We start from the raw sequence: 11,408 nt of genomic DNA on the forward strand, positions 1-11,408 counted from the left end.
ATACCACTATTGATCCAGGCTCACTCGAGAGAAAGCTTCCTCATCATATTAAGGGTATTATATAGCAATATATTGAGATATACTCATTTAACAACTTTTACTCTTTCACTCTAACATCATTGTTTTATTTCCCTCAATTTAGGCTTCAAGATGGAGATGAATTAATAATTTTTGAAAAGGGAAATCAGCCCCCCCCCACCAACCTTGGTGGGTGCCCCGCCCTTTAGGGAAGTTGTCACTGCTTTGGCCCCACCCTTAAGGAAGTCGTCACTGCCTCGGCCCCACCTCTACCCCTACCTCACGAATCATTGGTGTTATCGTAGCGGAAGTCCAGCCCTCAAGGACTCTTCTTCCCCTCCCACTTCCCATCCTATATAAGGGGGTGATGAGGGACCCACGAGGTCTTTGGTCCCCTTTCTATTCTGGGGGAACTTTGACCCTGGCCATTTGACTGGTCAGTATTAAAGCACTTTTTCAAAGCATCTGCTGGAACTCATCAGCCTCTTCATTTCTCTGCGCCGGGTAACTAAATTAGGACTTTCGAACTTTTCATTTTGGCGAGCCACCAGGAGTCCTCATTCCCGGCATGGAGTTATGAACAGGTGTCTGGTGAGTTCTGATGTGTATGTGTGTGTGTGAGAGCGCGCGCTTTGCTCCGTGTCTGTGACCAGCGGGAAGCTGACTTTGTGGTGGTTTGGCTAATGTTATGAGCTCTTTGCTCGATGTGGAAACCGAGTAGAAGCAGACTTTGTTTCATAGGGGGGTTAGAGTCCCCCCCGGAGGGGGGTTAGAGTCCCCCCGGGTGACTAAGAAATCTTCCACCTGATGCGTTTCCAGGTGTGTGTGGTTCCCCATCTGATGCGTATACCAGATGGGCAGAAAAAGTTGACGAGCTTTGGCTGCTTAGGTCACGACCCTGGTGGTACCCCAGGGGTTTAGTAAGAGCAGCTGGAAGACGTTCCGAGCTGCTGAAGAGGTTGTCTGTCTGTGATTTTTGGAGCTCAAGAACTTGGTCATTGGCATAGTTGTCTGTCTAGGATTTATTGTGGGATGCAGAGATTACTTGAACGCATTTTGCTTGGTTATTTGTGGCGCCACGCTGTCTGTTTGTCTGTCTGTTTCTTGTCTGTGTGTTCTATGTTTTTTTTTTGGTCTGACCACGGGACGCAAGCCCGACCCCCTCTCAAGGGCCGACCCCTGGGGAAAGGGGCCGACCGCCGGTGAGCCCGCGTCTCCCTCGCCCGTCAGTCGTCCCAGCAGCAGAACGCGCGATCCCCGCCGCCCGCGGCGCGACAACAGGGCGCCCGAAACCCGTTCCCCCCCCAACCAGGAAGCGGGCGCGTGCAAGGTCCACGCTAGGGACTTGGCGGGGGGTGTTGGAAATTGCAAATCCCAGATTTCTCAAATGGCCATCGGGAATAAATTTTCCTGGAGAATTTCTGAACTTTGCAATTCCCCAACTATCCTGCCATGCGTTCAGGCCAAAAAGAGCAACTGGCCATTTTTTTTCTAGCCGAAAAAAAAAAATGCTTTTTAAACTCACCACGTGGTGAAGAAATTCACCACGCCCCAGGGCAAACTATTGTCCTCCCAGCCTCACCTGGCTGAGGAATGTAGATCATTTACATATCAAAAAAAATCTAGCTAATGGTTTGGAAGGCAGAAAAATAATAAGAGGATGTTGCAAATTACTGTTGTTATTTTTGTTTGTTTGTTTTTCGGTGCACGTGGAGTTTTTTTTTTGCAACAGAACCACTGCAAAAGAATGTGTGGTGAAGCTTAAAAAAAAAAAAAAAAAAAAGGGAAGGAAAAGAGAAGGAGCCAAATGGTAGGGCGTTTGCCTTGCATGTAAAAAGGAAAGTGGTGTAAAAATTAAAAATGTGTAATAAAAAATGTGTATAATCAATCTAAATAATTATTAATATGTCTCTAGGTTAAAAAAAAAAGTGTAAGTGTTTTTAAGCATGTTCTACCAAAAGTAGTAAGTATTCATTCTTTCTGGTTTTCAACATTAATTTGTGTAACGTAAATTCCTGGTGTTTTCTGTTTAGAAAACTAAGTAAATTTCTATATTTAGAATTAAGCATAATTAAAATATTATTTTGCAATTTTTCATTATATGTTACCAAGAACATTAATATTTGTATCACAGGAGGTTTTATAAAATTGGTCATGGTTTTATTTAAAAATGTATAAAATGTTTCGTTGCAGAAAAAAATTCTAAAATTATCTAAGTAATTTAAGTAATATTCGCTTTTTCTCTTCTCCCAGAACCTTTTAGTACCATTTATGTCATGGCATCATGTTGCTTTGCACAGAATACAAGCAAATGGCTTTTCTCTCTGCATGAGGAGTAGTCCTCATGCAAACAGAAAATCAAAAAATTAGTAAGGGAACCCCAAAGCCCTCTTTCAGAGGAATAATTGGAGTTGAGGCGGTGTGACAAGCAGGCACCGGCGAGAAACTGAAATAAATGGCCTGAGTAAGGAAATTGAAGATTTTCCTAGAAGATCATCACAGCCTGTGGGCCCTGCTCTCTCCCTCAAGCTCAGAAGAGAATTCGAGGTCAGTCTCTTCCAAACCTGGAGAGGAGTGGAACAGACGAATCACCTCTAAAATTCCTGCAGAGGGTGAGATGCCCAGCCAGAAGATCCTCATGCTGAACCGACCATCTCATCAGCCAAACCTAAGTGACTGTAACGTGACAACCAAGTGACTGTAACGTGACAACCAACCCTGCTTGCTGTGTCTACAACCTATCCTCAAAAAGCTCTGTAAGTAATGGGGGTGCCCCAGATGGAGATTTCTCCAACAGTGCTGTATATGTGCAAAGGAAAAAGCCAAGTTATTCAAATACCGGGTAAGGTACAAGGTAAAGGTGGAGAGAAAAACCATTTTTGGTAGCTAATTAAAATTCTAGTGGGCCTAATTTAAAACCCACTTCTTTGAAGTAACTTATGCAAAAATGCTCTTACTAGTTGTATTAAACCAAATCATAAATTGTAAATGCAAATGTTAGTCTAACTGAAGTAACTCAAAACTGTGTTTATTCATAATGCTATAATGCTTAGTTTTCTGTTAATTAATTTGTGCTATCATTACAGACAATAAGAACAGCTGTGCCATTCAAGTTGTGCTATTTACTGCTCCAAGGCCTGAGTGGGTTAAGTAATATTCCCCTGTATAATTAATCTAATCCTTTTCAGGTGTTAAAACTGTAAAAGTAAACCAGTTAACTGCTCCTTTAGGGAAATATGAGATTTCACCCTATCTAGAGATTGAAACTGCAGTCCCCTGTCAGCCTGAAGTAGCTACAGAAGATTGATCTCCGACCACGTTCCCTCTAATAACTTCTAGGTGCAGGAAAGGCAACTGAAGTTTAGGGCTCTCTACCCCAACAGCTGTTTAAGTTGCAGAAATGAAGAAAAGAAAGCAAAAACCTCCTTATTTTCGTTGTGAAATTCACAGCCTATGTGAAAAGAACTGCTGTCAAGGTGAACTGCATGCTTCCTGGGTTCACGCCTTCCATCTAAAACCTGAAAAGTGGAGCACACTGAGGATCCTCTCAAGATACGGGTCCGGCGGGCACACTTCAGCCCTAATGCACTCACTAACTCTGAAAATGCTCTCCCTGGCACTTGCTAAGGAAGGGCTCGAACTGCTTACCTCCGGTCCTCTACTTCCCATGTGTGTGTTTGGGGGAGCCGGAATGGGTGTGTAAAGCAAAACCTCAGCCTTTGCCTCCCTCTTGGGGGTGGGGGAAATTGGCCTCTGGCTGTCCCTGTCTCACTAGGTAATCTAACCTTTGCTTCTTCTAGCTGTACTTATGTCAAAAGGTAATCCCGTTTAGCTTTAAATCTTCTGTTTGCTATTCATAACAGCACCAAATCTGTAAACCTGGGTCAGGTAGAAGGTACTCAGTGCTCAAAAGTCCTGCCTGCTCCCTCTAGCCCAGGGTATTTACCTCCGAAACGGGTATAAATATGTGGTAAAAATTTGGCTTATGCATCCCAGCATTAGTGCTCCCCAACATTAACATCATCCCAGAAACAGAGCCCATCCCTCTGCCTAGCATACATTTCTTAGGCACTCCTAGGTCTGAGCACTCTACTGGTAGGGCTCAGAAGTTGCAGGTAAATTGGTAACTGGAAAAGCAGAACTAACAGGGCTAGCAAAACTAGCGGGGCTAAACAAAAATAACAAACTCTCACAAAAGTTAATTTCAAATGTGTAAAACAAAATCAAGCACCATCAAGAGTAGCTGGCCAAGATACAAAGCTATTAAATGGTCCCTTATGGTCTTTATGGAATGGAATTCTCCCCTATCTAATACTCCTACTGGGGCCCCTCCTAAGCCTTTTTACTTCTGGTAGCCATTGGCCCATGCAGGGTTAGCTCATGCAAATAATTATGACCAGTAATATCAGAAAGTAAAGGCCCCAAAATCACATTGGCTTCTAGGATTAGAAGCCTCCAGTACAAGAAGTGGGGATTGAAAAGGGAAATCAGCCCCCCCCCCACCAACCTTGGTGGGTGCCCCGCCCTTTAGGGAAGTTGTCACTGCTTTGGCCCCACCCTTAAGGAAGTCGTCACTGCCTCGGCCCCACCTCTACCCCTACCTCACGAATCATTGGTGTTATCGTAGCGGAAGTCCAGCCCTCAAGGACTCTTCTTCCCCTCCCACTTCCCATCCTATATAAGGGGGTGACGAGGGACCCACGAGGTCTTTGGTCCCCTTTCTATTCTGGGGGAACTTTGACCCTGGCCATTTGACTGGTCAGTATTAAAGCACTTTTTCAAAGCATCTGCTGGAACTCATCAGCCTCTTCATTTCTCTGCGCCGGGTAACTAAATTAGGACTTTCGAACTTTTCATTTTGACATAACAATACCTTTTAGGCGGACTCTCTTTACAGTGCTCATCATCCATGATTACGATAGAATTACTGGTCTATACTTGTATTATTGGTTTCCTTGGTCATATTGTGCATGAAATTCTCTTTCAGATTTACTAGACTATGCCTTAAAAATATATCTTTTGTTGTTGTGAACTTGAAGATACTCATCTAAACTGTTTGCCAGCTATTGTATTTTAAAGTGATTTTTGTTAATTCAGCTGAATTCTTTCTTTTTGCTCTATTTGGGATCCTTCCCAACAAAATTTTTTTTGGTAAGTATGAGTGAGTGATGGCCATGTTTTTGTGAAATATGTTTATGTATGTCTTGTTGTGTGTCCGTATGTCTTAACATGTTTTGTATATAGTTCTTTTTTCCTGACTTTATCTTCCCCAATTTATTCTTTCTTATTCTTCCCTCTTTCTTCCTAGTCCCTAACATTCTATTTTCAGGAATCCCTTCACATGTGCAAATCATCATGTGCAAATCATCACCCACTATGACAAGCCTCCTGATCTCAGACTGAGAAAGACATCGTAAACTGTTGCAATGCTGTGTCCTGTTTCAAATTACAACCCGCTTTCCCTGACTCATCAAGTATCTTTGGTCGGACTTTTGAGAGTTCTGGACTCCCCATCCTTTCAGAGTGGTTTTTGAACTTGGTAGAAATTTCAGCTCTTGTATTTTTATAATTGTAATCCTGTAAAGTTATAATTGATTCTACACTTTCGTTGATTACTGTAATTAATGTTTTTACATTTTAGTTTTTAATTCTAGAAATTGATGTGGTATTTCATTAAGGTTTTACTTTGTTACTTTGGGTTAGGGGTTAGATACTGTCATAAAGAAGTTACTAGATTGTAATTCTGTCTGGTATTTTGGCCTTTTGTGTGGGGGCATCATTGGGAAAAATAGCAGGTGCAAAAGGAGGTTTCTCCATTTTGGATGGACCCTCAATTTATTCATTCACACGGGGAGGTTCTCTGCCTTAAGCATTTTGTTTTGGTTTTTAACTTAAGCTCCCATCTAAATAATCGGCCGTACGTGGTTCTTTAATCTCAGACCTCTTATGAACTTCTGCCTGGACTAGAACTCCTCTTGGATTGAGTTCAAATACCTATGGATCTTCTGTACCATGGCCCCCATTGTGCAGGGGTGTGTGTGCCTCTTCCTTCAAAATAGGGGCCTAATTCACTGCCTCCAAAGATGGGCTTCCTTCTGCTCAAGCTGGACTGGAATGGAAAATGTGTTTCATCTCGCCTGCTACGCAGCCTTGTGAGCATCTCATCTAAGGATCTCTGTCTCCAAATTACTTTCAGGCTTTGTGATTGCCCCGGGAGCTCCCCATGGCCTATTAGGTCCTGAATCTTGGAATTTCATATTCAACTTCTGCTTTTCCAAGGGAATACTTACTCGGAATTGTTCATCTTGGACGTTGTAGATTTTTTTCTACTCTGGAGCTTGTAGTTGATTCCTTTACATCTGTTTCTGGTTTTGAACACCCTTTGTTAGGTTAAAATTTTTTTCTATACTTTTTCCGGTGATGCGCTTATGCAAACAGCCACTTTTTTTTTTTACCATTGCTTAGTTGTTCTTTTTACAATTATAAAAAATATTACTTACTTCTGTACATTATTTTTGTTTCTTTACATGAAAGGGGGAATTGTAGTATACGAAAAGGTTTTCATAAGATTAGTCTTGGAATTGTTGTATATAAAAATATTTCCTTAGGCTTGTTCTGTGACTATTGCCCCACCTAGACCTTCCAGGTGGGGGCGCTGTGGAGTTGATAATAAATAGCTTGATGGACAGGGAAGCGGGGTCCTTTTGAGAGAGCTGGTTGCAGGCTGCAAGAGGACTCTCTCTCTCTCTCTCTCTCTCTCTCTCTCTCTCTCTCTCTCTCTCTCTTTCTCTCTCTCCCCAATCTTTTACACCCTAATCTTCTTGTCTGTGTGGATTATTATTTGCTGCGGAGAAATATTACCAAGGTCTCCCCCCAAAAGGGGACAAGGGGAAGGGAAGTAATTTCTCATTCTGAGGACTGTTCGTGGATTCACAAACACCCAACAAAGGATTTAACAGCATAGATACTTTACAGTTGGTTACATAGAACATGTTGTTTTCATGCAAATGTGGTATAATTTAATACAAATAAATTTGTAGTATGAATAAAAATCTTATTAAGTATGTATAATAAGGATGCTTACAAAGATAAGTTACGAGCAACTTTAAATTAAATAGTAAAGTTTTTGGTAGCTGAGGAAAATAATTTAGAGTAAAACAAATGTTGATCTGGTAATATAGAACACTGACATAGAAAATAGACCAGTTATTATGCTGTCCAAAGCCAAGAATGTTAATAAATATTTCTGTACCTCATTAGACATATTTTCAAAGTGAAACTTATAATAAATTAATTATTAAATTAAATTATTATGACAATGAATTTTAAAACAATTTAATACTTTTAAATTTTTTACTTTTTACTTAAAAGTGTCCTATTATCTCATGGCTTTCTAATATATTTTGAATGGCATAACAATTAAATAGTTCTTACTCATCTTAAGTGTTTCACACATACAATTTCTTTTTTTATTCTTGGTTATTGGGCCACACCCGGCATTGCTCAGACTCCTGGCTGTCTGCTCAGAAATAGCTCCTGGCAGGCACGGGGGACCATATGGGACACCGGGATTCAAACCAACCACCTTTGGTCCTGAATCGACTGCTTGCGAGGCAAACGCCGCTGTGCTATCTCTCCGGGACCAAACATACAATTTCTATATTGAGTAGGGTCTCCTTTGAAATTAGTAGAAATCTTTTTTTTTTCTTTTTTGTGGTTTTTGGGTCACACCCGGCAGTGCTCAGAGGTTTTTCCGGCTCCGTGCTCAGACATTGCTCCTGGCCGGCATGGGGGACCATATGGGATGCCGGGATTCAAACCGATGACCTTCTGCATGAAAGGTAAATGCCTTACCTCCATGCTCTCTCTCCGGCCCCGAAATTAGTAGAAATCTTAAGTGTTACAACTTGCTACTGGTTCAATTTGACCAGTGTTGCAGTTACTAGGGGAGATAGCATTGTCTGTTTGTTTTTGGTCCCATTACATTGCATTTATTTTACTTTGTCCTTATTAGCTAGTAAAATGGTGAGAATATAGACAATAAAACATACAGGTACATAGGTCTCATAAAAATTTCTGTAACTGAAAGAAAAGAAAAACGGTAATGATAGCCTCTGAAAAACTGTATTTTCACTTCAATCAAACATCAGCTCAATATTTTGCTTTCAGATCTATAGAAAATGAGTCACATTAGGAAAAATACATGAAATGATATAGAGACCTTGTAATCAGTATTCTCTTGAGCTGGAACTCAGCAAGATGTAAATATGAAATAGATTTTATTGTTCTAGTTGCTGCTTTCCACCTCTCACTACTGAATCTCTTTGCTGTCCTTTAATGAAATCTTGGAAAGAGTCCAGAGGTCTGTGGTCACTTTTGGTTTATTAAAACTCAATCCAATTTACAGTTTTAATTGCAGTTTCTATGTAACTTGCATTTCACCACCTTTCCCTTTTAGGAATGGTGAAACTGACAAATCAAGAATGGCGGGGCCAGAGATATATCATGGAGGTAAGGTGTTCGCTTCTCATGCAGAAGGTCAGTGGTTTGAATCCCGGCATCCCATATGGTCCCCTGAGCGTGCCAGGAGTAATATCTGAGTGTAGAGCCAGGAGTAACCCCTGAGCACTGTCAGGTGTGACCCAAAAACAAAACAAAACAAAACAAAAAGAATGGCAGTATAGGGCCTTGACAAGATGCATCACTTTCTTCAAAGCCCAATTTCCCATGTGCCAATAAAAAACCATGACATCTGAAAAAAAATTAGTAGAGATCTAAAATTTAGATGAGACAAACTATATTAAATATTTAATAATAGGAAAATAAAAGCTAAACTCAATAAAAATCTTCCAGAGTTTTTTTGTTGAAAATTTTCCTGTAGCACTTGAGAATTATGAATGCCCATTATGACACCTAGATTAATCAACTTTTGGCCCTCCATCTGCAGAGACTTGTGCTGTTTTAGACAGTCTTCCTCTTTCCATGAAAGCTTGGTGTCACAGTTGACTGGCTATATATTTTTGGAATAGGTGTCCCCAGTGCAGATCATCCTACAGGGGCGACCTTCATCATCTCTGGTAGATTCAGAGTAATGCCGGTGCTTCTTGGAACCATTGAAGGCAGTTTTTGTGGGTGCCTTTTTGAGAAACTGCCTGCCAGGTCTGAGGTTGAGGGCTAATTTTCAGCATGACCTGGCTTTGGAGAATGCTTTTGATTGGTTGTCAAATTTTTCTTTCTTCTATGCAAGTTAAAAATTGATTTTTTTGGCCCTCAGACTTGTTCTTTGTTTTAGCTTCAACTCTTCTGTTTGTTGAGGTGGAGAAAGGGTCACATCACCATTGGATTTGTGCATCTTTTTTTCGATAGAACAGTTTTAGGTTTGAGAACTTCATGCTAAAGTTGTGAGTGGTGGGCTTAGAGCATCACCTTAGACGCATTCCAGTGGGTGCAGCATTTTCTGTGGCTGTGTCCACCAATGGATGTGGTTTCTATTGATGGGGCCACACATCTGTCCTCTGGCTTTATTAGGCTCCCCTCTGAAAAAGTTCCCACATGATTACCTGGGGGGGGTGTGTGTGTCAAGGAGCATAGTACTTGCTAATGTGGAATCTGTGGGTGATTCTGGTGGAACTTGGCCTCCCAGGCTGTGGTGCTGATCAAGAGCTGGTTTTGAATTGTGCCTTTGGTGCATGGCACACTGTTTTTCTATTGTAAAAGCAGATATAACTGAGAAGAGCTTAGAAGGCTCTTCCAGGATTGAAGATCTCTCCTGAAATGGTACATCTATGTTTAAATCTTCTCTAGAAAATGGTAAACTTGAATTGCTGACTGTCATAAAACTGGTTTAGGGAGTGTCCAAATTGTAATCATCATTATATGTGAATAAAGAAACCGGGTTTCTACTGTCTACCTCTTCAGGACATTATGTCTGGGAGCATCTATGTAGCAATTATCTTCTAATTCATATCCAAACTATCATAAGAAGAGTCCATCTGTGAGTCTTAAAAAAATTAGGATTAGCACTTTTCTTACCATGCACAGTCCTGTGCTTTAAAGACAATGGAGTTCCATGCATGTTTCTTCTTATGACAGGAATTATCATAATCTTCCGAAGAGTTGGTGTAGGAAAGGAATATTGGGGCATATGCAATATGTATCCTAGCAATGAGGACATGTCAAAATAATGAAAGACAGAATAAATAAGGACTTGATGACAAGTACATCAACATTCAAACCAGGGCTCTGCCTTCTAACAACTTTCTCTTGAATATCCATGACTAATATTTTTTTTGATTTTTGGGCCACACTTAGCAGAGCTTGGCAGCCTTGAGAGACTGTCTGGGATGCTGAGGATTGAATCTGGATTGACCAAATGCAAGTCAAGTGTCTTACTTGTTGGTACTGTCACTCCAGCTTCCACTACTAATCTGTACAAAACCCACAAGTTAAGTATTATGATTATGTTTTTTATTGGTGCAGATATGATAGCATAAAATAAAGGTCAAATAATTGGTAGGACAGGACTTCATATTCAAATCCTCCTTCCCCCTACTAGTTGTTTTTGTGTGCTTTGTGAATACCACCCCTCTGTGGTTTTTGTTTTTGTTTTTGTTTTTTTTGTATAAGCTAAGCAGGTACTGGCCTGCCCTGATGAGATGCCAGAAACTTCAGAATCAGGACTGACATGGTGCAAGCCAAAAGATAGATCCCTGCTTCAGAGTCTGCTGGAGGTTTGTTTTAGAGGTTGTAAACAGAGTTCAGCAGTGAGAGGAAAAGGTGCTGTTCTGCTACTACTAGTAGGACAACATGCATGCCAGGAATCAAAACTAGGACATGCAAATTCATGAAGCATTCCATATTAAAAAAACAACTAGGACATGCAAGGCATAAACTAAATCATGTGCCCAGCCCTGATATTAGTTTTATAAAAATAAGTAATTTTATCCCAGAAATTACTCAGCAAAAGGCCAAGCCTATATGTCACATATATATGATATATAATTATATATGTATATATATAAAGTATCTCATGTTGCTAATGAGTTTCTTCAAGTCTGGGACCTCATCAAAATCCATTTTTTACCTCACCATGTGAGGCCTTCAAGTGTTCATATACCTCCAAACACATCCCGTTATTTACAATGCCTGGAATATACTCCTTGCTAATGCATGTTCCTGACACCTCTTCAAAAAGTGCAAAGATTTCTTCTCCAAAAACTTGTCAGGCATTTTCAATCAAGAATTGTTTGATTTGAGACACCTGTTCAAAAAAGGACAAAAATGAAGAGCCAGGTTTTATAAAACATATCCAAGTCACATTTAATACATGAATCCTAAGCAAAATGCCTGCTTTCATAGTAGACACAGTTCTTTCAAGAAGAAAACGAAAA

This window comes from Suncus etruscus, chromosome 8 (genome assembly GCF_024139225.1).
Source record: "Suncus etruscus isolate mSunEtr1 chromosome 8, mSunEtr1.pri.cur, whole genome shotgun sequence".
NCBI lineage: Eukaryota > Metazoa > Chordata > Mammalia > Eulipotyphla > Soricidae > Suncus > Suncus etruscus.